At 46.8% G+C, this 25,187-nt stretch overlaps 1 long non-coding RNA gene across 1 annotated transcript in view; it reads right to left on the minus strand.

The window, feature by feature from the left end:
* Window positions 1–501: 501 nt before the first annotated feature.
* The window catches only part of LOC141264526 (uncharacterized), an 84,754-nt gene continuing 60,068 nt past the window's right edge, over window positions 502–25,187 (minus strand). The window contains exons 2-3 of the long non-coding RNA XR_012319992.1: window positions 22,139–22,908; window positions 502–2,314 (exon numbers count right to left, since the gene is read on the minus strand). This is a non-coding gene — a long non-coding RNA (uncharacterized lncRNA). The remainder of the gene's footprint in view (window positions 2,315–22,138; window positions 22,909–25,187) is intronic.

Below are 25,187 nucleotides of genomic sequence, written 5' to 3' on the forward strand. Positions count from 1 at the left end.
GATGAAGGTCAGGGATCTGACCGAAACGTTATGCATTAAACTGTGGATTGCACATGTAAATAAAACACAATCATTTGCAACTTTATACGTGTGCCAAGTTCTTCAATGCTCTGCTGCAAATTCAGCACAGATTTCACCGTGTGAATTGCAAAGGCTGAAATTATCGGTGAAAATCAACATAAATTGACATGCTGCAAAAAAACTTTTTTTTTTTTTTACAAAGAGTGTTTATTATTATTACATACAGTGAAGGAAATAAGTATTTGATCCCTTGCTGTTTTTGTAAGTTTGCCCACTGACAAAGACATGAACAGTCTATCATTTTAAGGGTAGGTTCATTTTAACATTGAGAGACAGAATATCCCAAAAAAATCAAGAAAATCACATTGTATAAATTAGATAAATTTTTTTGCATTTTGCAGTGAGAAACAGCAAGGGATCAAATAATTATTTCCTTCACTGTATGTATACTGTGGTAGATTGGCTTGCTCTGCTGCACTCGGGGGTAGACACGGAACACTGTCTCTTTAAATTCCTTGATGGTTTATTTAAAACAGCATAAACCACGGCAAAGTTTATAACATAAACACGGCCCTTCTGACATAGCAGTAAAGAAATAGGTACAAACAGTCCTTATGTTGGCCGGGCTCCGGCCACTCAAGGTTAACAATAACACAGGGTCCAGGTTAGTACAAAAACACAAGCTCCTCTCTCTCAGGAGCTAGCCTCTCCATACACTGACTGAACAACTCCTGAGTCAAAAGGCTGGCTATTTATAGCCCAGACCACACCTTGGGGTGGAGATATGGTGAATGACCTCCCACCCGCACTATGGCCATTCACAAAAAAATAGGCTGTTTTAAAATGGAGGTTTAACCCCCCAACACATAACATGCTGGCGAAAACTTCATGGTTTCAATTCACTAACGCTAATAGCCGCAGTAAAACATATCTTCCCTCCAGTACTTTACCAGTGACTCTGTCACAATACATAATGTGGGAATGTACCACTAAGGTTTCCATATAGCTGTAACATACTCACCTGGTCTCACTTTAGTGCTGTCTACCTCCGTTCTCAAGTGCCACCGCATTGACAGCTCCCTGTTTGTAGTGGAAGTGGGTTTAACATGCCCTTGACTACTTATTTTCTTACCCCTGTAAGTTTGATATCCACACACATATGCACCTGTCCTGACTCCTGAGTCTTACGCACATCTTTATTCCCCAGCCACTGGCTCTTTCTGCTCTAGTTTGTGTCAGATTACAATGAAAACCCATCGCGCATCTCTAATGCCACTTTCCTAGGGTTTTTAAGGCTGCACACTCAGCTCTCCTATATCAAGTTGCCTCTCTGCCCATCCAGCACTGCTGTTCCGGGTGCTATGTGCACCCTCGGCTATGGTGCCCATCTGCCATTCCAGCTATGCAGTTAGAAGGTGCTATCCGTACACTCAGTTCTACTACATCAAAGCGCCTGTTTGCCAATCCAGCTCTGCTGTACCAATAATAAATAATTGTTATTTCTATAGCACTAATATCTTCCGCAGCACTTTATAATTCAGAGACTTGGACAGATAATATTAGACATTATACAGTAACATATAATTCAACAAATACAAAGAGGAATGAATGCCCTGCTCGTAAGCTTACAATCTATGAACGAAAGTCATGTCCACATATTTTGTACCTGTCTGAATAACCAGCTCTAATGTTCTTCACTGTCCCACAGTCCACCATATCCGATTCTGCTGTTCCCAGCGCCATCCGGCATATCCAGCTTTATTGTTCATTGCTGTTCCATATACTGTCCTGCCTATCTGACTCCGCCGTATCAACTCCTTTGGCCCATGTTGCTCACCCAGATCTAGGGCATCGAGCGTCTATCCCAACAGTTGAGCCATAACAAACACATTTTGTTCACCATCCCATTGTCTCACTTCACCGGCCACAAGCTTCTCTGAGGACATCACCTGGGGACTTGGGGAGCGCTAGATTAGACTCTTGTATAGAAGGTAAAGCGTGGAAAACAGAGCGTTCCCCGCTAAGTGAAATGTCTTCCAAGTTTGGTCATGGATATGTTATGATTTGACAGATACCCTTTAGTAACAAATGGGTGTTTCTGACGTCCCCATAATGGATGTAGGTGACTGTGATGCGGCTCCTTTCGCTGGCTTTGACTTTGTTAGCATATTTTTTCATCACACGTACAAATCTTTCCGCTTAGTCAATTACAATAACATAGCTCCCGATTCCACGTTGTGTCCTGGCAGGAGCTTCTGGATTGTCTCCATTCCTGGATCATATCTCACATCATCTTTCCAAATAATAGAAGAATATTGAAAAAATTTGAAAAAAAAAAGTTTAAAATTTATGTAACCAATAATAAAAATATTTGTACTTTTTTATAGTTACAAGTAAGAAATAGATACTGGTAATATGAATTTTATCATCCAGGGGTCTTGGTAAATCAATTGGGGCCCACTCGCCGTCAGGGACACCGACACGCTATGGGGCCCGTGAGTCAGGAAAGCCCGGTGCCAGTGCCTGCGAGTGGGCCCCCCTGCTTGCTTAGAGCCCCAGATCTTGCAACACTTGCCTCTCTCTGTTCCACCGCAGCTCTGGCTTCTTCCGCATCTTCTGACTCTGTGACGTCTCAGGGCAGAGGATGCGATGATGTCATTACAGCACGCTCTCTGTGCTGAGCAGTCACAGAGCAGATAGCCGGAGCAGATCAGCGTGGAGAGGTGAGTATTTGATTTTTTTTAATGTATGTAGCATTATATGGGGCCCATTCTTTATGGAGGAATATATGGGGTCCATTATTCCGTATCGAGGAATATATGGGGCCATTATTCTGTATGGAGGAATATATGGGGTCCATTATTCTGTATGGAGCATTATATGGGGTCCATTATTCTGTATGGAGCATTATCTGGGGACTGTACTGTATGGATCATTATATGGGGTCCATTATTCTGTATGGAGCATTATCTGGGGACTGTACTGTATGGAGCATTATATGGGGTCCATACTGTATGTAGCATTATATGGGGTCCATTATTCTGTATGGAGCATTATATGGGGTCCATTATTCTGTATGGAGCATTATATGGGGTCCATACTGTATGTAGCATTATATGGGGTCCATTATTCTGTATGGAGCATTATATGGGGTCCATACTGTATGTAGCATTATATTAGGTCCATTATTCTGTATGGAGCATTATATGGGGTCCATACTGTATGTAGCATTATATGGGGTCCATTATTCTGTATGGAGCATTATATGGGGTCCATACTGTATGTAGCATTATATGGGATCCATTATTCTGTATGGAGCATTATATGGGGTCCATACTGTATGTAGAATTATATTAGGTCCATTATTCTGTATGGAGCATTATATGTGGTCCATACTGTATGTAGCATTATATGGGGTCCATTATTCTGTATGGAGCATTATATGGGGTCCATTATTCTGTATGGAGCATTATATGGGGTCCATTATTCTGTATGGAGCATTATATGGGGTCCATACTGTATGTAGCATTGTATGGGGTCCATTATTCTGTATGGAGCATTATATGGGGTCCATTATTCTGTATGGAGCATTATATGGGGTCCATTATTCTGTATGGAGCATTATATGGAGTCCATACTGTATGTAGCATTATATGGGATCCATTATTCTGTATGTAGCATTATATGGGGTCCATTATTCTGTATGGAGCATTATATGGGGTCCATACTGTATGTAACATTATATGGGGTCCATTATTCTGTATGGATCAATATATGGGGTCCATTATTCTATATGGAGCATTGTATGGGGCCCATTATACTGTATGGAGCAATAGATGGGGTCCAGTATTCTGTACGAAGCATTATATGGGGCCCATAATAGTGTATGGAGAACTATGTAGTGCCCCTAATACTGTATGGAGGACTATGTGGTGCCCATAATACTGTATGTATATTTCTCTGCCGTATCTGTGCATCATGAATCGTGGTATGTGTTAAAGGGGTCCACTGAGACTTTTTCGCCCAGGGCCCACAAAAACCCGGAGCCGGCCTTGTGTATGGACATACAATAGAGCTCCCGTAGCCGGTTCTGGGCGACCCCCTGTGCTACTGTGTGTCTCGATATTTCCTAAGATGTGGTGTATTTGCAAGACTCGGATTTGGATATAACAGCAAAATGTGAAACTTTTACAACCAGATTTTAATTTCAAAATTTGCTGCAGAAGAGTAAAATCTGCACCAAATCGATGCCAGTCACAATTCTACATGTACAGTAGTGGCAATGCTCGGCATTGCTCCCCTGCTAGTTTTCAATTCAAGGTTGTAAAAAGAAAAAATCGACATCACCATGACTCAGGGGCTCAGACACTTCTGTACAGTCTCTATAAAAAAAATTACAAAAGCATTTTATTCCATTGAGTTTAAAGACCTTTAAGCAACTGCAAGTAAAAACCATAAAATGGCTAATGATGAACAATTTTGCCAGTTAATTTTACATGTAGAACACGTGAGAAGCAGCAAGACAAGAAGTGGCTATAGCCTCAAGAACACAAACTAACCGCATAAATAAAATAATAAAAAAATGTTCATTCTGCCCAAACTTTCCCTACTAAGTCCTCATTTCATGTTTGTGGTGAACCTCATGATGCAGCTCTGGAAATCACCCCTGGCCCTAACACTTCTGTACACATGCATGTGTATGGGAAATACGTCTACAAGGGAACTGATACCAGACACGGATCAGGAGCCGGAGGCAGCAGTGGTACGTACACATGAGGGAACTCCGATTCCCAGCAGGAAGCTTCATCTACTGGGGTCAAAATGTGGAGCGTCCATGTCTGAAGCTGCCATCACATAGCAATAACATATTTCTAATTTATCAGTATATGGCACAACATGAACGTGCCATGAGGGGGCTCGTATTAGTTTTTTCCTGTCTGAACCAGTTGACTGGTCTCCAATTTTTGGCGATAAGTGAATTTTTTAAAATTTGAATTCACCACATTTATCAAATTTTCAGAGGAAAATTGATTTGCAGCACATTGAAAGAACTTCAAAGCCTATAATTGCCCTGAAAGACGTGTACCATGCTATTATCTTGTCCTCACACGCTAATCTTCTTCATACCTGTGCTGTCACGCACACTATCTGTACAGTTTCTTCAGTATTTTCTGGCTTTCTTTCCAGTGGCGTAACTTGAAGCTCCTGGGTCCCAATACAAAGGCTAAAAGACGGCCTCTGAATATCGCAATTTTTAATAGCGTTGGTCTTTTAATATGGGCCAAAGGGACCTTTGGGGCCCCTTAGGCTCCCACGCCTGGGTGCAACTGCAACACCTGCATCTATTGTGGTGACGCCCCTGTTTCTCTCCCTATCTCTATTGCTCACCTGGGAACTGTGATGTAGTCTCACTATGCAGATTCACCCAAAAAATGGCTGCTGCATTCCCTGCCTCAGCTTTTATGCAGGCTATTATTGTCCCTCCTGATTGGCTGTGCTTGACCATGTGATATTATAACTGCAAGGCATTATGGGGAGATTTTCTGGCTGACTCATTCTTCTGCAATATGTATATTTTTAGGCAGTTTAGGCACTAGGAGCAAATTGCAAATTGTTCAAATTTGCCAGGTCCAACAAATTCCTAAAAATTCAACATGAATTCAATTTCCATCAAATCGATTTTGCTTGTCTCTCTGGTTTTACGACTGCAATTTTTATCTTTGTAGTATTATTGCAGTAAACTGTGTGGTGCTTTCCTCTTGTTCATAGGCTGTACGGTGGTCCTCTAGTGGACGGGTGACATGGTGTCTGGTAAAATCAGCCGTGTCACCTTGTTGTTGGAGGCTCTGGTCACTGGGAGAGGCCTAAGTGACTGACGTAGATTCGCGTAGTTCGGTGTCACCGAATGGGCATGTAGATGTGTTCATAAGTGATATATGGTATGTTGGGAGTAGGGTGTATGCCTTTAATTTAGAAATGTATCTGCTGTGACTGATCTAAAGAGTCGACTGGCAGGACATTATGCTGACAGTGTCATGGGTTAAAAGGGATACCAGAGGATGAGCATCAGAGTAACTGGTGGCACAAGGAGTAAGCAAGGACTGTCTCAGAGGCTGTCATTTCTTATATATTTGTCATATGCATGAAACTTTATTTAGTGTTTGAAAAGATTTAACATGGTGGCATACCCAAAAAAAGAGATTTACAACTAAAAAAACATTAAAGAGGACCTTTCACTGATTGTTTTAATTCAAACTCAGCACCTCCACCAATTGGCGCTGTTCTACTGATTCTGGAACAGTTTTTCTTTTTCTTCTGTGTCCCTCCGTTCCAAAGTTATGCCCCCTTGGAAATAAAGATTCACATTTGCCCTTCAAGCAGCTGGGCGTGTACCACAGAACTTATTTGAGGCGTGGCCATATTTTGATTGGCCATCACCAGACAAGAGAAAAAGCAAACGCCCGCAAGTTCTGTGGAATACGCTCAATCAGTTGATTGAAAAATTTGCATTTTTATTTCCGGGGGGGCATAACTTTGGAATAGAGACGCGCAGAAGAAAAAGAAAACCTGTTCCAGAATCAGAGGAACAATGGCAATTGTAGGAGTCACTCAGTTTAAATTAAAAAAATATGGTGACAGACCCCTTTAAATTAAAATTGTAAATCTATAGACGTTTAATTTCCTCAGTGCACAGATGATTTGGACAAGTTGTTAGAGGATAATTATTGTTTTATTCCTTTCTCTTTTCTGCTTTCCAGATACGTTGAGGTTTTTTACATTACTCAGCTTAATTTAAAAAATCCAATGAAAGGTCCCCTTTAAAGAACTTGGGTCTTATTTAATTCATCATTGCTTTTCATTCGTTCTCTTTTATGGAATAAAAGTGGTTGTAACTGTGACTTTTATCTTTGCACATTATTGTTGTTTATTCTTTATTACATTTGTGCTTTTTTCACATTAACTTTGCTTCGTTTTGTCTGTTGTTTTTGTTTGACAATGTGGGGTGGATTTACTTTTTCATCATTTGTGACTTTTCGTAATATTGCTAAATTATTCTCTAAAAAAGTGCAATACAGTTAAAAGAGAAAAAAAAGACATTTTTAAGAATTTGGCAGAAAAAAATGGCAGCGAGTACCAGAAGACAAAAAAACGAAAAGTTACATGAAAAAAAATGCAAAAAGATGAACATAGAGTTAATAGGATCCTAGACGTATAACTCAGCCCGGTGTAATGTGGGTTTACGGTGAATGCCTCGGAGATGACATATTAGCAAGATGTTCCGTTCCATTGTTAAGAAGTATGAGTTCTGAGCTCGTTCTTATTTCATGTCTAAACTGTGGTTATTTCTGGCAGAGACTCTGTTCAGAGTAATGTGATAAAAATCTAATGGTTTTCGTGATGTCATCCCAAACTTCAAGATTCTGGTGAGTCAGCAAAGACTATTTCTATGTGATTCAATGCCTGAGACTCAAGATCTTCATTAGTAACTGATTGTATTGTCTCTATATTAAAAAGACTGAAATATGGCCAATGAACCCTCACGAAAAGGTTAACACTTCTTATCACTTTTCAGCTTGTGCTGTGTACACGAGGGGCAGGATCGGCAATTCCCATCACTTCTATAAAAAATCTAGAGGCAGATAACATAGGACCCATCATTGACACTCAAGAACGTTCTACTCCTTCCTCCCTCCTACAGCAGTGATCTCTGTACATGGCACTGAGCATGCTCACTAGATCATACACAGGATAGATGATAACTTGGTGATCACTGGGGATCCCACAACTCGGACTGTGACCAATCCCAAGAACAGGGCTCCAAAGTACTTTTCATTGTCTATTGGACTACCAGCGTTAGTGGAATGATCATGCACTACCATCTCTGTATTATAACAAGATACTTCTAACTTCTGTATTTTAGATCTGTGGAGGTCCCTATGGTGGGATACCCAATGAAAAATTGAAGCTTCTTACCCAATGTAAAATCTAACAGGAACTCCCCTTCACCTACCATGTGCCAAATATAATAATGATGATGTCTTATGTGGTACAAGGACCCAGGTTCAATGACTACCTCCTCCTCCTCTACAGACATGCTACGGGACACAATGGCTCACAAAGTAGAAAGGTTAATTTTTCTTTCATCTATAGTGGTTACTTATAAATTAGGAGGATCCTAATCTATAGACCAACTGTATTTAATTGTCATGGACTCCATGATCTATTGTATGGTCTTCATGGACTCCCGTCCCGACCCATCATATAATCTTCATGGGCTCCATGATCCATCGTATGGTCTTCATATGCTCTATGATCCATCACATGGTTTTCATGGGCTCTATTATTCATTGTATGGTCTTCATGGACTCTATGATTCTATGAACCATTGTATGTTTTCATATGCTCAATGATCCATCTTGATGTCTTCATGGACTTTATGATCCATCTTGTGGTCTTCATGGGCTCTGTAATTCATTGTATAGTCTCTATGGACTTTATGATTCATTGGATGGTATAAATGGGCTCTATGATCCATTGTATGGTCCTCATGGGCTCTATGATCCATTGTATGGTCTTCATGGGCTCTAAGATCCATTGTCTGGTCTTCATGGGCTCTATGATCAAGTGCATGGTCTTTATGTGTTCTATGGTCCATTGCATGATCTTCATTGGCTTTATGATCCATTATATAGTCTTCATGGGCTCTATGATCCATTGTATGTGACTCGCCCCCTGGGCTGTGGGGCACTCGGGACCGGGCTTCAGGGCAATGCTGGGAGTAGTAATGGCGACCCGGTCCCGTGGCTCAGGGTGGTCAGACCAGTGGCAGCCTTTTATATGTTTTAGGTAATGTCCGACTACGCCACCCGTGGATTGCGGTCAGGGAGGACCGCCGCTGCAAGGCAGACCGCTGAGGCTGATGTTGGGGATGCTGCAGGGAATAGTACAACTCCCCACGGGAGGAGTGTTGCCTCAGGGCAGTGTAATAGGATGCTGGGGGTGATGGTGCAGGCGCAGCAATAACCACACAGAGTCCAATAATGCAGTCCAGGGTCTTTTACTGCAGATCTTATCACAGACCCACCAGGAGTACAGGGTAGGAATGGACCTGGGTGTCTGAGGGCATTCGGGCGAGCTCCGCTGGTCAGGGTGAGTGGGTAGGCCTACCGTTCTCTCTCTGCTCTTGCTGACTATCTCCACCTTTAGTGGTATGATAGCCCACGTCCCTGAGCTTGCCGTGTACTACGCCTGTATGGCTTGCGACTCGGGCCTTAGGTACCTGTAGCTTCTCCGTGCTGTACCGGTCCCTCTGTGTGGCGGAGCCTCCAGGCTTCTTGGCCAAGGGACCTGAAATCCCTTGCGGGTTGGTTATCTGCTGCAGGGCTTGCAACCCTGACAGCCTCGGACCCCAGTGTCCGGTTGTGTAGTCTCTCTCTGCCAGGACCGGCTCTCGTCGCCTATGTCCCTGGCTTTCTGTTCCTCCTTTGCCTCCTGGACTCCTCAGCTGCGGCTGACCTGTCCCTCTCTTCTGGGAACCCTTCTGGATGCTTCAGAAGTGGGTCCTGGTCTCCCTAACCCTGCCCTCAGTACCAGTTTTTATAGGGGCAGCCTGCTCCCCCTACTGGCCTGGGACAGGAGGTGCTGCATGCAAATGGTCCATGACCAGAGAACCTCCCTCCTGCTCTCAGACACAGCCTTACAAGTTTGTGGCATCCAGGCCTGGGGTGACACATTCCCCCCTAGGAAAGCTTAGTACTCCGGGACTAAACAAGAAACACGATACAGGGTATAAATTATAACATAAACATAACAGAGAAGAAAACAACAAACAACACCACATATTGAGTTCTTTAGGTGACAGGGTGTCCATTTCACCCAATAAGGCGAAGTCTCAACCGGTGCGGGGACCTGTCCAAAGCAAACCCCAAATGTTGGCCATGGGCGTGGCTGCAAGGCGAAGCAAACTACTTTGGACCACTCGGGACCACGCCAGACAGGTTTTTCTTCCGTGGCCGTCTTCGCAAGAGGCACCAAGTGCAACTATTTACAAGGTAGTTCCGGTTATCCAAAGTTCATAACCTGTCAGTCCATATATCTAGACAAACTGGAGAAAACACTATTAGTTACAGGTAACAAACATATTAAATATATACATGGTACATTTAGATCTTGTACCTATATCCTCCAGCGAGCTGGTGTTTGACCCCTAGTGCTCCTGGTTGACCTCCTTATCCCACTGTCTGGTGGTGGACCAACCTGGCTTTCCCCACTATCATTGAGGGTACAGCTACTAGCTGGGTATACAGGCAGGGCAGGCTGCTGTCTGCGGGTCCTTTGGCTCACAGCAGGCATGGCAGGCTCACTGTCAGCATAGGGTTGACTCTCCTGGGCTGCTGGCGTGGGTTCTTCCGCCTCTGGGGCTGCTTGCTCTTCTTGTTCTTCCTGTCCTCCTGTAGGCTCCTGCTGGGTAGGCTGAAGGAAGTGTAGGACGGGTACCACTATTGCGCCATTTATCTGAGTCCAGGTCCGGGGGAGCTCTCCAAGAACTGTGCTGATCATCTCTTCCTTGTCCTCTGCGGGTTCAAGGTCATCTTGATCTTCATTTGGACTCTGTAGTTGCTCGGGGCACCGTTTTAGGTGGTCTCTGGAGACAGTGCTAGTGGTTTCTCCTCCATCCTTGGTAATCACACATACCTTCGGGTTGTCGTGGTCGGACTGCAGTACTGTGTATGGGTCTCTCTCCCACTGGTCATCCAGCTTGTGTAACCTTCTCTTCCACTTCAGGACCTGCTCACCAGGTTCCAGGGGACCAGCAGGGGCGTGTTGGTTGAAGAGCCTCTCTTGCTTTTCTCTCGCTTGAGCCAGACTCCTCTTCACACTCTCTTGTACCTTCTTGTACTGTAGCCGCCGTTCCGTATCCCAGTCCGCGTCTGGGGAGGTGTCCTCAGGTGTCAGGACTCCCATTTCCAGGTCGATCGGCAGCTTACCTGGTCTTGCTCGCATCAGGTAAGCCAGGGTGCAATTTGTAGCATTCACCGGGATATGGTTATACTAGTCAATCAGGTCTGGCAGCTTCTCCAGCCACAGGCTGCGTTCTTCCAGGGGCAACGTCTTGAGGAGATTAATGACGATATTGTTCATCTACTCACACAGCCCGTTGGTTTGCGGGTGGTAAGGCGTTGTCCGAATCTTCCTACAGCCGTAGAGGTTGCAGAACTCCTGGAATACTTCAGCCTCAAACGCTGGACCTTGATCTGTCAAGACCTGTTCCGGATACCCATGTGGACGGCAGAAGTGTTGCTGGAAGGCTCTGGCCGCTGTTTGGGCTGTCAGGTCTTTAACAGGAACCACTACCAGGAACCGGGAGTAATGGTCCACAATTGTCAGGGCATAGACGTAGCCCGACCAGCTTGGAGCCAATTTCACATGGTCCAGAGCTACAGTACCAGCTCAAGAGGCTGCCTGGTGACGATGGGCCTCAAGGGTGTCTGCTGGCTGGTGCGGTCCTTCCTTCTGAGGTGACATGGGCCGTAGACCCTGCTCCACTTCTCGATGGCCCTTCTCATGCCGACCCAGTAGAACCGCTCTCTCAGTAGGAACTCCAGTTTCTTCCACCCGAAGTGTCCCTGCTCTGTCATGGTAGGCCTCCAGGACCATTGTTGCATCTCGCCTTGGGACCACTATCTGCCAGGTCAGCTCGTGCGTCCGGTGGTTGACAAGCCTTCTGCACAGCTTACCCTCATAGAGGAATAGCCTGCTTTTCTCCTTCCATATCTGCTTGGCTTCCTCTGGAGCGTCCGGACCAGGGCTAGCGTCTTCCTGGGTTAACATGTCTTTCACCAGGCGTATTTCAGGGTCGCTATCTTGTCTCTTACCCGGTGAGAATGCTGAGTGGCCCCATACCGGTGGAACGCAGGGAGCTCTATTTCCTCCAGCTCTTCCGATTCGTCTTCTCCTTCAGGTAGATGGGGTATTCTTGATAGGGCGTCTGTGTTGGCGTTGGTTCTGCCCGCCCGGTATCTGATTGTGAAGTCATAATTGGATAGACGGGCCATCCACCGCTGTTTTAGGGCACCTAGTCTTGCATTGTCCAGATGTGTCAATGGGTTGTTGTCCGTGTACACGGTGAACTTTGCGGAGGCCAGGTAATGCTTAAACCGTTCTGTGACGGCCCATACCACTGCCAAGAATTCTAGCTTGAAGGAGCTGTAGTTCTCCGGGTTTCTTTCAGTGGGCCTCAGCTTCCGGCTGGCATACGCGATCACCATTTCTCTGCCCTGTTGGTTCTGTGACAATACGGCTCCCAGCCCTACATTACTGGCATCTGTGTGGAGGATAAAAGGCTGGCCATAATAGGGGTAGGCCAGGATCTCATCCCCCATGAGGGCCATCTTCAACTGGCGGAAGGACTCCTCTTCCGGCTTGTCCCACTTGAAGGGTGGCTTGTGACTTCTGGATTTAGATTGCCCTATCAGGAGGTTCTGCATAGGGGCTGCCATCTTAGTGAACCCGGGGAAGAACCTTCGGTAGTAGCCTACCAACCCGAGGAATTGCCTCACTTCCTTGATGTTAGAGGGGCTTGGCCAGCTCTTGATGGCTGTAACTTTGTCGAGGTCGGGGGCTACTCCCTCTGCACTCACCACGTGTCCTAGGTATTGGACCTTCGGTTTTAACAGGTGGCACTTTGAAGGCTTCACTTTCAGGCCGTAGCCTGCCAGGGCTTCGACACCTCGGCCAGGTGCTTTAGATGGTCCTCGTAAGTCTTCGAATAGACGATCACGTCGTCCAGGTAAAGGAGGACCGTCTCGAAGTTTCAGTGCCCTAGACAGCATTCCATCAGCCTCTGGAAGGTCCCTGGTGTGTTGCAGAGCCCGAAGGGCATACAGTTGAACTCGCTCAGTCCCATCAGGGTGGTGAAGGCGGTCTTCTCCTTGTCAGCCTCTGCCATAGGAACCTGCCAGTACCCGCTAGTAAGGTCCAAAGTAGAGAAGAAATTAGCTGATTTTAGAGCTGCTAAAGACTCCTTTATCCTAGGTAACGGGTACGCATCTTTATGGGTGATACGACTGATTTGTCTATAGTCCACGCACATTCTCATGGTACCGTCTTTCTTTTTTACCAAAACTAAGGGAGCTGCCCAGGGGCTACAGCTATCTCTAATGACCCCAGCTTCTTTCATTTCTTTCAGCATACCCTTGGCGTTCTGATAATGTGCAGGGGGTACAGGCCTGTGTCTCTCTTTTATTGGTGGGTGGCTCCCCGTGGGGATATGGTGTTCTATCCCTTTTACTCTGCCGAACTCTAGTGGGTGCTTACTAAAAATTCTCTCGTACTCTTGAACCACCGGGTGGACTCCTTGTTTTTGGTGCAGGGGAGTGGAGTCAGCACCCACATGGAGTTTCTGGCACCAGTCCTCCTTTTGTTTCTGAGAGCCATTACCCTCCGCCTGAGGAGATGGAGGCAACGGTTCCACGGCCCTGATAGCTTTGTGCTCAACAGCAAACAGTTTGGCAAGTGTAGCGTACCTGGGTAGGTGTACCTCCCTCTCCCCAATGTTGAGAATGCGAACGGGCACCCTCCCATGACGGACATCAACCATCCCCCGGGCTGTCAAAATGGTGGGCCTGCTGTCTGAGTACACGGGTTTTACCATGGCTTGGTAGTCTCTGCCTCTCAACCTGATTGCAGTCCGACACCAGATCATCATTTCACTTTTGGGAGGCATGGAATGGGGAATGGGTCACTCATTCTTACCCTACTGATCTCACCACCAGACCGTTTTACCTGCTGCCGTCTCATCAGGGCTCTTATCTCTTTCTGGAGGACCCTCTGTTGGCTGGAGCTCGCATTCATCGCCACCTGCTGTAAAATCACAATTACTTCTGAAAGACAGTTTTCAATTACATTAGTACCCACAGTTATTTTAGGGTGACTTTCACGACGGTCAATGTCCACAATGATCACTCCCTGTGCCGGCAGTTCCACCTTACCAATCTTGATGGTCATCTCTCTGAACCCCACCTGCGGCACGGGTTGGCCATTGCTGGCAATGATGCTTAAGTCATCGTCTGGGTAGCGGGTTATGTCAGCGTCACTCCAGTACCGCTTGAAAACTACGTAGGGGATGGTAGTCACTTGAGACCCGGTGTCCAGCAGTGCACTCATGGGGATACCGTCCAGCACTACGGGTAAGACCGGGCGTCCCCCCACGTACTTATCACGCCAATTAGACGGGCCTGATGACCTTATGCCTGGGGGTTGGCCCTCTGCCCCAGGTCGGACCCATTTAAAGTAGAGTACCTTGCTATGTGTCCTGGCTGACTGCAACGGCGGCAAATCGGCTGTCCATCCTCAGTGTAGCGGTCGGCGGGCCTCCCTCTGAACGGCGGGATCCTCCTCTGTCGACGCCACGGGACATGCTCCGGACTGGAAGCCAGTTCGATTGGTCTTGACGGTTCCACCTGCAACGACTGTACGGTCCTGGTTAATGCGGCCACACTCTTTGTTAGCTCCTGGACCTGATGGTGAAGGTCTGCAGGCTGGGATGGATTTAGGGCCTGTGCATCAGCCCCCACAAGGTCTGCGAGGTAGGGCGCTGCCCCCTGGTGGTAAGTGATGGCAGGGGTCCAGGAAGCTACAGCGCCACCTGCTGCGGGTTCTCTGAGCTCCCGGATGGCCCGATCCTTGAACTGTGCAAAAGTCAAATCGGGGTTCTGTAGGGCCATGAGGCGCAGCTGGGTTCTGTGGGCGCTGGACAGCAGACCTTCTATGAACTGGTCAGTCAACAGTTTATCAGAGTCCTGCACGCTACCAGGGTCAGCTTGTTTGATAGCTCTCAGGGCTTCTTGCAGGTTCAAGGCATAGTCTCTGATACTATCCTGGGCTCGCTGCTTACAGCCATAGAACCGCATTTTGATTTCTGCTGAGGTACGGGTATCAAAGGTACTCCGCAGCTGGGTCAGAATGTCCTTTACTGTCCTTTTCTCCTCATCTGACCATGATTTCACTTCCCGCTGGGCTGCACCGGTGAGCTGCCCCATTAGAATGCTCACTTTCTGTTCTTCTGTCAGGGGATTAAACTTTGAAAAAACTGTGCAGTCTTTCCTTAAAGTCAGTTAAGGTATGGGGGTCCCCTGAGTATTGGGGTAGCCAGGCTGCTCCGGGGATGTAGGGCATAGAGAACGGCATCACCGCTGCTGCAGCCCCGCTGGTTGTAGAAGGCCCCTCCGTGTCTGTCATTTTCCTCCCCCGTAGTTAAGCGTGGCCTACCTTCCGACGATCCTCTTCGGTAGGCCGCGGCTCCGCTGGTGCTGCTCCGTGTGAGGACCTTGCGTCGCGTCCTGGTGACGTCAGCGTCGCTCTCTCTCTCCCTTCCAGGACCTTGCGCAGCGTCGGTGCGTAGGGCGGGGCTTCAGGTCTCGCGCGCTTTGGACGTCCACGCCCCTCTTCTTCCCGCGCGGCGTCCTGAAGATGGCGTCCGATGGCGGGAAAACAGCTGAAGATGCCGGGAAAACTGCTGAAGATGGCGGGAGACGGCTGAAAACGGCGGGAAACGGCTCCGGATGGCGGGAAACTTCTTTTTAAGGTACGTGTACAGTCTTTTTCAGGCACGCAATACCCGTTTGTGGCGGGTTGGTCACAATCCTGGCGACTACGCCAAAGCTGTCTCGCCCCCTGGGCCGTGGGGCACTCGGGACCGGGCTTCATGGCAATGCTGGGAGTAGTAGTGGCGACCCGGTCCCGTGGCTCAGGGTGGTCAGACCAGTGGCAGCCTTTTATATGTTTTAGGTAATGTCCGACTACGCCAGGGAGGACCGCCGCTGCAAGGCAGACCGCTGAGGCTGATGTTGGGGATGCAGCAGGGAATAGTACAACTCCCCACGGGAGGAGTGTTGCATCAGGGCAGTGTAATAGGATGCTGGGGGTGATGGTGCAGGCGCAGCAGTAACCACACAGAGTCCAATAATGCAGTCCAGGGTCTTTTACTACAGATCTTATCACAGACCCACCAGGAGTACAGGGTAGGAATGGACCTGGGTGTCTGAGGGCATTCGGGCGAGCTCCACTAGTCAGGGTGAGTGGGTAGGTCTACCGTTCTCTCTCTGCCCTTGCTGACTATCTCCCCCTTTAGTGGCATGATAGCCCACGTCCCTGAGCTTGCCGTGTACTACGCCTGTATGGCTTGCGACTCGGGCCTTGTGTACATGTAGCTTCTCCGTGCTGTACCGGTCCCTCTGTGTGGCGGATCCTCCAGGCTTCTTGGCCAAGGGACCTGAAATCCCTTGCGGGTTGGTTTTCTGCTGCAGGGCTTGCAACCCTAACAGCCTCGGACCCCAGTGTCCGGTTGTGTAGTCTCTCTCTGCCAGGACCGGCTCTCATCGCCTATGTCCCTGGCTTTCTGTTCCTCCTTTGCCTCCTGGACTCCTCAGCTGCGACTGACCTGTCCCTCTCTTCTGGGAACCCTTCTGGATGCTCCAGAAGTGGGTCCTGGTCTCCCCAACCCAGCCCTCAGTACCAGTTTTTATAGGGGCAGCCTGCTCCCCCTACTGGCCTGGGACAGGAGGTGCTGCATGCAAATGGTCCATGACCAGAGAACTTCCTTCCCGCTCTCAGACACAGCCTTACAAGTTTGTGGCATCCAGGCCTGGGGTGACACATATGGTCTTCATGGGCTCTATAATCCATTGTATGGTCTTCATGGGCTCTATGATCCATTATATAGCCTTCATGGGCTCTATGAACCATCATTTGGTGCTCTTGTTCCATTCTCAAGGAAGTTAATGTGCTATCTCATAGTTTCCAGCCAAGATATTTTACAAGTGCCATGTAATCCTCTCTGCTTCTCTTCAGACATAAGTGTTAACAACTTAACAAACTAAATCAGAACAGGCAATAAATGGTAACAGCTGGAGGCCTGGAAAGGTCAGTGAGAAGAATGAATCAGAAATATAAATATGGGAAAAGAGCTGTGAAATCTCAGGAAAGCATTTTCAACAATTCTCTTGATAAAACTCAGATGACGCTTCAATTTTCAGGATAAAGCCACGTGGACAATTTCTAACCGAAAAAACACTATTAAAACCTGGGACGGTCAGTCTAGAGGTAAAAACTTCAAGGAATTCTACAAGATATGAAAATTTGGCCTGTAACAGAGAGGTGAAGATATAGCTTACGCGGCTGCACGGGGAACTAGAGAGTCATGAACAAGAATTGTCTGGATGACGGTTGCAGGCTTACACTGTTCGCACTTATTAGCTATAACTGCCACACTGTCTACCCTTCTGATCTATAACTTCCAGACTATCCCCCATTTTTAATTATAACTATCACACTGTCCACCCTAATTAGCTACAACTGCTACACTATCCATCATTATTAGCTATAACCGCCCCCCAGTCCGCCCTTATTAGCTATAACCGCCACACTGTCCGCTCTTATTAGCTATAACCGCCACACTGTCCGCTCTTATTAGCTATAACCGCCCCCCTGTCCGCCCTTATTAGCTATAACCGCCACACTGTCCGCCCTTATTAGCTATAACCGCCACACTGTCCGCCCTTATTAGCTATAACCGCCACACTGTCCGCCCTTATTAGCTATAACCGCCACACTGTCCACCCTTATTAGCTATAACCGCCACACTGTCCGCTCTTATTAGCTATAACCACCACACTGTCTCTATCTTCAGCATCTGCGCACACTGCCGTCTTTCCATACCAAGACTAAGCCCTCTCTTCACACTGTTCCCTCACTCTGTGTCCTCCTTATACTGTCCAGTCTCTATACTATGCAGCTTCCTCACGCTCCCCCTTCTGCATACTTTCCCACATACTATGCTCCCACACTGTCGCGCCACAGTGCCCCTTTCCATACTGAGCCCCCTATTCGCACTGTCCCCCTCACACTGTATCCCCCCATACTGCCCATACTCTATATCAATGTCCTCAACCTTTTTTACCTTGACAGTCACATTCAGCTCTGAAAGAGGGCCGCGAGACACATCCAGAGAATCCCCTGCTCCCACAGTAGTGACACCCAGAGCCCACATTATCTGTATAATGGCAGCCAAAACTTCCCCATAGAAATCCTACCATGCTTACATCCAGGGATTCCCACCTAATCCTCATTCGATATTCTTACATCAAGCACTCCCGCCACATCCAGATTCAAGCACCCCCTTTATCTGGCAGTATCATCCTATGTCCAGTTTAGACTTAATGTATCTCTCCAACTGCAAGACCAATATATGCACACCCAGCTCTGCTCTTCTGTGTGACGCTATCCATAAAAGACACCATCTGAAGACCTGCCCTTCCTAGCTGTTTTCTAGATTGGGTGCTAATGCACTAAGCTGGTAGACAGCGGCGAACCACACATAATGGTCCAGCGAACCACAAGTAGCTTCCGAGCTACAAGTTGGGGATCTCCGCTCTGTATCATGCCCCCTTCTCCCCCTCTCTTCACACCTTTCTTCCTTCTGCATACTTTCCCACATACTGTTCCTCACACTGTCCCCCAAATTGCCTCCTCTCTATACTGTCCCTTCACAATGTGCACAATGTGCACCCCCCACACTGCCCAAACTCTATAATGTGCCCCCTCATCACATTTTTCCCCTCCATACTGTTCCCTCACACCACTTAGCCTCAACAATAAAAGTCCATTGTTTCTTGAAAGACTCCATTTCCCACCATCTTCGCCTCCTCTTTGGCGCTGTAGTGACATCAGCAGTGTGATCAGATGATCTCATCATGCCGCTGTACATTGTTTCTGAAGTTCAGAACTTCATTTGTACTTGCATCTGAAAGACGTAAATACAATTGACATCAGGTGACTGGGATTCTTCTGGTTCTCCGAACTGACTGTCAGTTTAACAATTGGTTTGGAGAACAGTCGAATCACACTACTAGGGGGCGGCAAAATGCTGCCAACTGGAAGACACTTCAGTCTGCTGCGAAAGTAAGATCAGACCTCATGGCAGAAACGGTCCCCTGCTGCTTACTGTGTCCAGGGCAAATGCCCTAGCCTGCTCCTCCCTAGTTACGTTGCTGCCTAGACCATCAGTGATGCTACAATAAACCCTTCTAGACCACCTGGGATGTTATCAAGACTGCCGGTGATGCCACCAAACATTTTAGGGAACTTATCTTTCTTCAACTTTTTTTCTGCAGGAATAATGCCACCGGTGCCATTTGAGCAATGATGGTGCTGGAAACCCCAGGGCTCTTATGACATTGTTATGCCACATGAGCAATGTAGCCAATCAGTGGTCACTAATGTGCTGCAGTTCTCACACTTCCTTTTGGACGTCTGAAGTTCATCCAAAGGAAGTGAGAGCGTAGGAGCTCATTAGTAGCTGCAAGGCTTACGTGGCATAACAGTGTCCCTCGTGCCCTGGGAGACCAGGCGCCAACATAGCTGGAATGGTTCCGGTGCGGAAGGTGAGTATCTGTTATTTTCATTTTACACTTGGGAATATAGTGTTTAAGAAGGGGTTGTCCGAATACTAGACAACCCCTTTAAAGAGAAAGAATTAGAGCTTCTAGGTTCCTATACAACAATGTGGCTAAGGCCCCACATTTTTGGGTTATTTGTTTATGAGGTTGAATAAAAATTCTTCAGTATAAGTCCTGGTGGGCTAGAGTTACCCTGGTCCTATACTAACTGCCTGTAGAAAGAGGTTGTCTAGGATTAGAGAAAGAGTCTATATTTTGTCCAGAAACACCCTTGTCCAGGGCTGGGCTTGGCATTACATCTCATCCTACTGACTTGAAGGCTTTTCCGTTTCCTCTGATTTTTAATCATGATCTGTAAATCTCGTCAGAAAATTAGGAGGAGTCAGAAGAAAAACTGGGGAAAAAAAGTCCGGTGATCTAATGCATTTTCGCCAACTTTTGAAAGTTAGCAGCCAGAAGTGGATGAGTCTTCGTGGTGCCCTGGCCACGCCTCTCATTATAGATTGAACCCCTTTTTAAAGACCCTCATGGACGTTTTGGTAGATGTGGCAGGTATGACCTCAGGACCTTGAGTAGCTTATAGGGGTGCTGCCAAATAAAAGACATCACAGGGGCGACCGTTTCTCCAGACCCGGGATGGAATCCAGGAATTCTTTATAGAGATTTATTATATTGATATACAGAATATCCCATGTAGAAAAGTGAGTGTTGTGCAGACGGTGTGTCCTGGGTGAATCCTGCACATCTGGATAAAGATTTATCTCATCCAACCATGAAAGCAATGGGTGTTCTTGAAACTATCAATATGCAGAATATCATAGAGTGTGAAATCTAACAGAGCGATCATCATAACTCATGTATCAAAACTACTGCAAAGAGAAAAGTGAAGCCGTTTGTAGCAATGGAGCAGAGGGTGCTTTGGGCCGTTCATTCACACAGATGTTCCCCACCCTCATCCACCGGTGGCGGAAAAAAAAAAAGATGGATTTCCACAGAATTTCAATTTATGATACAGAGTTCACCTTCCGGGTAACACACAGAATAAGTTTATGGCATTTATACCAAATTGTGAGCACGATAAAAACAAAACCCCAAAGACAATGGTGGAATTTCCGTTTTTTCTTACACTAACCAAAAAGTTTATAAAAGCCATACAATAACTTTTACGTATCTAAAAATTGTACTATTAAAAAAATTGCAATCTAAATTTTTTTTTGCAATTTGCTTAGGGAAAATCCAGCAAAATAGCAGATGACTATCAACTTTTTTTTTAGGGGAGAAAGCCAGGAATTTTTTTTTTTAATTATGCCCTAATCTGTCCAGTCCCGTAGCCCACTTTCTTTCAGTCCAATCTTCAGAGGCATCTTTGGCTGTTATGCAGTTCAGCATCTCCCGTTTCTCCAGCTTTGAGTATAATGCCCGTGACACCATGACAAAGCTGTCCGATTCAGATCGTGCTGAATGAGGCTTGGTGACTGGTCCTCACGTGACGTCATGATGGGTGACCTCATGACGTTGTGGGGCCTTGTTAGCGCCAGAAGAACTGAAGATGCCAAGTGCTGAAGGTTTCACAAAAGACCAAAATGGACAACTTGAATGTAGTGGGCTGCGCAGAAGGACAGGAGTAGGTTGAGTATAAATTTCCTTTTTTTAATAATGTTTACTATACTTTGGGGTCTGGAAAGACCTCAGAATTTAATAATGCACATTTTGATAAATTCATTTCAAATCAAATTTTCTACTCTAGTTCAAGTGAACTGCAGAATTTCACCAAATGTTCTCATCAAGATACCATAAAACAGCTGTCTGCGGATGGGAGTCTGGCTTGGCTATTATCCCTAGTCCTACTGAAAAACTCTTCGAAGGGTTGGACATTGACTTGTGGCACTACCAATTCTCTTTATTTTAGAGAAGAGAGCTTATTTGCATACTTTTTTCCTAGCGAGCATTATTATTATTTACTATTATAGCGCCATTTATTCCATGCGGCTTTACATTTGAAAAAGGGGTATACATAGCAGAAACACAATAACCTTGAACAAAACAAGTCAACGACTGGTACAGGAGGAGAGAGGACACTGCCCGCGAGGGTTCACAATCTACAAGGGATGCGTGAAGAGAAGCTTCTTGACAGGTCTGTGGAGTCGGTAAGCCAAAACTTCAACTCCAACTCCAACTCCTCAATTTCCATGACATCGACTCCAACTCCGACTCCACGACTCCAACTCCCTTGTACATGGCTCATGTTTAAGTGATAAAATTACGGTAGGGCACATTTTTCTCAGATAAAAGTCTAGACCCTTAGATCAGGAATAGGAAAGACATTTATAGGACATTTCATAACTTCCCAAATTCTTATGAAAAAATATTCCCCACAAACTGCATTGAACTACTGTACCCAATTTATTATATATTTTAAGAGTCGGTCCATTTTATACCGACTCCAACTCCGACTCCGACTCCACAGCCCTGCTCTTGAGAAAGCTTTGGGTTCTCCCAGTGAAACGCGCGTCGAGGCATTTCTAAGCCACCATTTCTATCTGTGGCACCCCACAGCGACTCTGACCTGAATTGGATAAGCCTTTTATGGTGACACGCTGTGCTTATATGAATATAGTATATTATACCTTTAGCATGCATTTTTTGTGTTCATGACTCACCTTGTCTTGCTACCTAATCAGGCACCTTCTAGGTCAACTTGCTCTGTGGTGCTGCATGTCAAGGCACATTGCACCTCTGTCTCATTTATAAAGATATTGTCATGAATAGATATGTCCTATATGAATTTTTCTACTTAATAAAATTTGTCCTTTTTATGCCGTTTATACTCTTGTCCTCTTCTCTTTACAATTCCTCTTGAGTAGGCATGTAATGCTAGTTCTAGCATATTTCTTTGGCCAGATATCTAGCATCTTTTTGGTACTATGTACAGGGCCGCTGTTTGCATAAGAGATGGGCGAGGATACAGTAGGTAGGGGTAGAACTAGTCGTGCAGCGGTATGGTGGAGCGATGGTTACTGCAGGTCGTAGGATTGTCGGAAGAGGTGGGTCTTCAGGTTCCTTTTGAAGGTTTCCGTGGTAGGCGAGAGTCTGATATGTTGGGGTAGAGAGTTCCAGAGTAGGGGGGATGCACGGAGCATTGCGAATATTACTGCACACTCAGCTTGTTTCCTCAATGAGAACCAAAGATCCCTCAAAGGCATATCAGCGAGCTCTTATTTGTCATCTCGTCATTATTTGTTGGGTGAAAATTACGTGTCTTTCTTGAATTTCAGTCATTTGTCAACACAAGTTGTGGATCTTTGAGGAACTGTCATCTCAAGGCTGAGGTGTAGGCTGAAGATCTCCCGGCTCTGCACACAGAGATTTATACTGTACTGTGCTTGTTCTTATTGGTGAATCGCTATGAAGATGAGTGACTGCACTTCATCTGGAAAAAACAGATGTTTCTAGAGGTTAAAGAGTAAGGACTCCATCACTAACACTAATAGACTTGTAGCTGGTGCTGGGGGGGGCAGCTCTGTACATATACCTGACTGTATAGTTCTTCTACAGAGGATAGGGCTCCCTGGGACCCTTGGCCAAATTGCCCCCATTATAATATTGAGCACAGTGAACGATCGCTTCCTGCAGCTCCGCTGCCTGCAGTATCTTGATATCAGTGGTGCTGCATGAAGCCATCCTTTGCTCCCTGCCCGGTGCCTTCTTTATGGCACAGGCGGAGTAATAATGTCATTGTGCCACCTGTGACACTGAGCAGGACCCCGGCCAGAAGAGGACAATGCTGTTCTTAGAATTGGCACCACGTGACTTTGTCCTTAGGTGACTTACTTTATTTATTTTTTTGCAGATGCATACAATGGGATATGGAGTATAGTGGTGAAATAGACAGTGGGAAATGAATTATGTAGAGGCAGAAAAGGACAGTAGGTAATGAATTATGGAGAGGGAGAAAAGGAGAGTAGGTAATGAATTGTGGAGGGGGGAGAATAGGACAATGGGTAATTAATTGTGGAGAGGGAAAAAAAACAGTGGGTTATGAATTGTCGGGGGGGGGGGACAGTGGGTAATGAACTGTGGAGGGGGGAAGGACAGTGGGTAATGAACTGTGGAGGGGGGAAGGACAGTGGGTAATGAACTGTGGAGGGGGGAAGGACAGTGGGTAATGAACTGTGGAGGGGGGAAGGACAGTGGGTAATGAACTGTGGAGGGGGGAAGGACAGTGGGCAATGAACTGTGGAGGGGGGGAAGGACAGTGGGTAATGAACTGTGGAGGGGGGAAGGACAGTGGGTAATGAACTGTGGAGGGGGGGGACAGTGGGTAATGAACTGTGGTGGTAGAGAAAAGAACAGTAGGTAATGAATTGTGGAAATTGGAGAAAAGGAGAGTTGGAAATTGCGGAGGGGGAGAAAAGGACAGTTCATAAATTGTAGAGAGGGAGAAAAACACAATTGGAAATTAATTATGGAGGGAGAGTAAAGGACAGTGGTAATAACTTGTGGAAGAGGGAGAAAAGGACAGTGGTAATAAATTATGGAGAGGGAGAGAAAAACAGTTGGAAATGAATTGTGGAGGGAGAGAAAAGGACAGTAGGTAATGATTTGTGGAGTGGGGATAAAAGGACAGTGGGTAATGAATTGTGGAGAGGGAGAAAAGGAGAGTTGGAAATGAATTGAGGAGGGGGAGAAAAGGATGTGGCGCCCCTGCGGGTTGAGTCGCCACGGAGGTACTGCATCTCACCCAGAGGTGTGGTACCCCATTCTCAGGTAAGGATGGAGTACTGCCCGGGACCCAAACACCAACATCCAACACTACACTACTCCAGACCAGCAGGAGGGGCAAGATGCACTGCTGCGCTGCTGAGCCCTGCCCCTGGCTGGAGTGGGGAGAACCAAGAGAGGGGGAACCATGTAAGTGGGTGTGGGTGGAGGAAGCAGCTCAGGGGAGCACTTGAGAAGGAGGATATAAATAGGGAAGCCATCTTGGGAGTTGAGGCAGTTCAGTGAGTTCCAGTCAGAGTGGACAGTGAGTGGGAGTAGGAGCTCTGCAGGTGCTCTGCTCAGGCAGAGCGGGCCTAGTTGAGAGGCCCAGGAGGTGAGACTGACTGAGGAGAGGAGAGGAACAGAAAGGAAGGCTCCAGGAGTGAAAAAGGGATCCCAGGGGTACGGGCAGTGCTGGAGGCCACCCGTACGCCCGAATCTACCAGGCTGTGGAGGGATTGAGCCGCAGAGGGGACCGGCCCCTAAATAGTGAGAATTACAAAGTTCAACTAGAAACCGGAGGCAGGGTTTCAGGGTGCAGTTGCCACATCCGCCCTGAAGTTGCCAAAAAGGTAACCACATAGGATCCAGGGAACTCCAGGTTGCCCAGAAAGATCCGAGGATACCGGCTTGGGACCCTGTTTGCGAGGTGCAGGGCAAGAAGGGTGAGGGCCAGCGCAGGAAGATGGCTGAGAAGGGCATAAGGAACGGGGTCCTGTCAGGCACTCTTGAAATACCTGAGGGATTGCTGAACCCCTGCCCGGTGAACGCAACGCGACATGGGAAGTTATGATCTGCAGTTATAACCAGGAGCAAAGTGAGAACTGTGAGTAAATCCGGAAGACTGCACCCCACTGTCTCTGTGAATTATTACTGCTGCTCCATCACCCCCTGCACTACACTGCACCACAACCGCTACCTCAACATCTACAACATCTACACTGCCCT

This window comes from Phyllobates terribilis, unplaced genomic scaffold (assembly GCF_046119375.1).
Source record: "Phyllobates terribilis strain yellow unplaced genomic scaffold, ASM4611937v1 Scaffold_4__5_contigs__length_816908805, whole genome shotgun sequence".
NCBI lineage: Eukaryota > Metazoa > Chordata > Amphibia > Anura > Dendrobatidae > Phyllobates > Phyllobates terribilis.